The sequence below is a fragment of the Arvicanthis niloticus genome, chromosome 9 (genome assembly GCF_011762505.2).
Source record: "Arvicanthis niloticus isolate mArvNil1 chromosome 9, mArvNil1.pat.X, whole genome shotgun sequence".
NCBI lineage: Eukaryota > Metazoa > Chordata > Mammalia > Rodentia > Muridae > Arvicanthis > Arvicanthis niloticus.
In genome coordinates, this window is record NC_047666.1 from 6,133,384 (window position 1) to 6,137,726 (window position 4,343).

Consider the following 4,343-nt stretch of genomic DNA (forward strand, 5'->3'; position numbering starts at 1 on the left):
TCGGGAGAAGCATTGGGATGAATCCATAACAAAGGCCCCTCCTGCCATAATACAGCAGTTGGTAAGTGTCTAGTTTTAAAAACACATAAGTCAAAGGTTTTGGTTTCATCTATGCGTTTTAGTTGGGCATCTTGTAAAGCATTTTCTACTACTTGTAGAGCACGGCTCGCAGCCGGTGTTAAGGCCCTTGGTGAGGAAATATGAGCATCCCCTTCGAAAATATCAAATAAAGGTTTCAGCTCGGCCGAGGGAATTTTTAAAAATGGTCTTAACCAATTTATATCACCTAATAATTTCTGAAAATCATTCAAAGTATGTAAATGGTCTCTAGGAATCTCTAATTTTTGAGGAATTATCTTTCCTCGATAGATAACCGTCCCTAAAAAGGAGCCAATTTCTGAAAATTGAACTTTCTCAGTAGCAACATGCAGACCCCACTGTTCCAAGGTGTTTAATAATAAGGGGTATGAGGTCTGTAAAGTAATTAAATCCTTATGACACATAAGAAGGTCTTAACAGCAGCTGTCGCTATTTGTGCGTATACCTGCCAAGGGTGATTGGTCTGGTCGTTCGCGTGTACGCCAACTCCAGCCAGCATGTCAAAAGTCCATAATTGTTGACCCTCAATATTTGCATTAGCTCTGGCTTGTGCTTGTAACTGCTCATGCCAGAGCGCTTTCCATTCCAAATATTGGCCCATATTGGTAAGTACCACCTTCACTGTGTCCTGCCAGTCTCCTGGCGTCATAGCAGCTGTACTTAGTCTCTCCACTTGGGATACAGTAAAATTAGCCCCAATTCCATATGCATGTACTGCTTCAGCTAATTCTTTGACCTGCCTATACTCTACTGGGGCATGAACACAGGCACCTTCTGCCCCTTCAAAGACCAGAAATGCCAGCTGTAGCTGTCTCCGATCTCCTGGGCTGAGAAATGAATTAGAGACACTGCCAGGGGCATAGGCCGGAGGCAAGGGTGGGGCCGAGAGACTCAAGGTCTTTCTTAGTCTTATCTCAGAACGGTTATTTTTTGCATAGGTGGCTGCCTCCTCCTCTAGGCTTTCTTCTTCCGAGTTGCTAAGGTTTATGGTGGCAAGCTCCTTAATGGGGTATGGGGGGGTCCTTTTGACCTCCACTCTCTCTTCACCAGCCGGTGAAGGGTCCTTAACCTTAATAGGCCCTGAAGTGGCCCCTGTTTCTTTTGAGTACTCTTTTCTTTGACCAGGCTCCTTGGCCTGTTTCTGTTGCCCAGGCTTTTTTTGCCTGCTTCTCCTTTCCAGGCTCCTTGGCCTTATCTTTTTCCCCAGAATCCTTGGCCTAATGCCGGCTAACAAGCTCTGTTTCTGATAGCCTGGAGCAGACCTCTCTTGAAACCTCTTGACTTGCCCTAATAGCTGTGCTGTGGGCTGGATCCTCACAACACAAATAAGCTAAAAACGAAAACAACACAAGCAAGAGGCCAACTACTGCAGTGGCGGCAATGGGCTTCCACCCCAAGCATATGTCTCAGAGATGTACCTCGATCCTGTAGTCTTTTAACCCGCCCCAAAACTTGGGGGATATCCATTGTGCCTTGAAATCCCCGGGTTTTCGGCGCCAGATGTTCTGCGCCCCTTTTTGAGTCCCCTTCGCCCATGAAAGAGACTTGTGAGGTGGTGTTCAGGTGGTTACTACAACGAGGCTTTATTCTTGTATAAGCAGAAGCAGAAAGACGGAAAGCCCGGAAAAGGCACTGCTTAAATACACCCTAGAGTGACGTGTTCACTTCTGATTGGCTGTTCACTCATTACCCATAATATGCCCCGGGATGGGCAGTGACTTTGGCGTGCTTTTTGCCTTTTGCACCTGCGCAGTCAGTTGTTTACTAGTGGAAGGACAGGATGCCCGTGCCATCTTGTAATGGCGAATGCTGACACACTCACTGCGGCTCCCAACACTGCCTGACCACTATGTTTCCACTCTAATTTCCCACAGTAAAGGCAGCACTAGCTGGCCAGTGGCACCAGCCCAGAACCACTAGACCTTGGCGTGGCTCTTGCCTCAGCCAGACAACTCGGTGGCCTCCAGAACCCAAAACCCAGAAAATATATGCCACCCCTATGTGGTAGATATAGCAATTCCAGTACCCAGGAGAAATAAGACTCTTAATGCTTAAAGATTAACCAAATAGATATATATTTCAACAAATACTCCATCCACAAGATGCCCACACAGTTAGAATTGTTATCCCATTATCTAAACTTTTGACATGAATAACTACTAGAGACTGCTAGAGACATGTACATCACTGCCATCTCTCGTTCCTCTCCTCCCTCGTCCCTTCCTCCTCCCAAATCCTAGCTCTGCCCACCTCTTCTGTATCCAATGACAGAGCTCCACTGCAAGTACAATGAGCAGGACAGTATTGCCACACACATATGCATGCACACACCTTACATAAATAACACATCGCACATCATGTATGTGTGTGTACAGAATTTTTACTGATCAATATTTCAGTAGGGTGAATGAAATGAAATACAACTATTGAGACACATGAAAATTTCCTATAAGACTCATTAAGTAATTAATACTTAATACTCATTAAGTAATTAATACTTAATGAGTAGTAAAACTGAAAATTTTAAACTCACTACTATTATGGAACCATAAAAAATGTAATTACAAACCAGAATTAAAGCTACAACCAGATATTTAAACTATTTGTGATTATTTAGAGTAAATTAAAATATTTTCAAAAATCTTTAAAAAGTCACTATCAGTAAGGATCATCTTTTTAGTAACCTCAGCATCAAAGAAACAATTGTGATATAAAATAAAAAGAGACCACAAGAATTCCTGTGGAAATATCAATTTATGATTTACAATGAACTTAAGAACTATATACTTCTTGGAGAAAGAAATGTCAAAAGAACGAGTCAGTATAATAACTACAAATTTTACTTAAATCACATGAAAAATCTTGCTTTGCTACTTGGACTATTAAGCAGTTTAAGAGAAATCTATTTTTTGGGGAAAAAATTATGGGTGCTGCACAAGCAAGGCACCTTGTAACCATCTGTACCTCCAGATCCAGGGAATCCCATGGCCTATTCTGACCTCTGTGAATACCAGGACACATATGAAGAAAAATAAATAAATTGTTTTTTAAATAACAGAAAAACTACACTTTAAAAAAAACTGGTGGCCTGTTCTCTGCATATTTTTCAGTGTAATGATTATTCGGTTATCAGAACTGATTTGTAACAAAGGAGTAATTGTGGGATAGACATTTATCACAAACTTCTGTAGTGTCAAGATGACAGGGTCATACACCAATAACAAGGCTCTGGTGCATGTGATGATGAAGTCCACCCAGTACATGGCCACAAAGAAAACCACCAGTGGCAAGATGGTCTGGGTAGCCCTTTTCTCAGGGGATGCTCTCAAGTGGTTATTGCTATGAAGATGCTTGCATTGCCTCTGATGTCTGAACAAGATAATCACCATGTATGCACTTGTGGTCAGCATGACTCCTACAAGAAATACATCTCTGGAGGTTGTCACTGTTAAAATAAATCCCCTGATGATGTAGTTCATGGGGAAGAGTGAGCAGTATTTAGTGACCTTCATCTGGTTGATCTCACTCACATTGGTATAAGCACCAACATAGAAGATCCGGTTACTGCTGAAGGACAAATTCAAAGACCAAAAACAGAAGAAAGAATAGATCATGTATTTTTTTAGCTTATGTTTAAATTTTGCCAACAAAGAGGTACTGGGACTGATTGTGACAGCCTGGAACACACTCAGGAGGCAGGTGATGCAGATAGAGAGGCCTCTCATCACTCTGTTTATGTAAAAAGTTGCCTTGCATTTGAAGTCATTCTCAATGTTCAATGACTCAAACAAGTCTGTAAGCCAAATATCTCCTCCAGTGAGGAACATCATCGTGTGAACAAAGCTCAGTTGACAGGAGATCAAGTCCATGGGCTTAGATCTGTTACATAGGATTATGATAGTGTAGAAACAAAGAAGAAATGTATTGGCTAGAGCTCCAAGTCCAGCTTGTAAATAAAGGACATTATTTAATGAAAACATAATTGGAAAGTGTATTCATCTTAACATAGAGGAAGCATAATTCATACATCTGAAAAAAATTAGATACATCAAACTTATGATTCTCTGGTTGGCATGTCTCTACCATTTTTCCTTTTAGCTACTTATTCTTGATTACCCTGTCTATAACCATTGCTGGTCCATACTGGACATCATTTCCTACATTTCTATGTATCTCTCTGTGTATCTCCTCTCTATATAGAGCGTTAAAGAAAATACATGCATTCTCAGTCACATCTATATAGA

At 41.3% G+C, this 4,343-nt stretch overlaps 1 pseudogene; it reads right to left on the reverse strand.

Moving 5' to 3' along the window:
* Positions 1–3,020: 3,020 nt before the first annotated feature.
* LOC117715386 (putative vomeronasal receptor-like protein 4) lies at positions 3,021–4,079 on the reverse strand (annotated as a pseudogene).
* Positions 4,080–4,343: the final 264 nt, after the last annotated feature.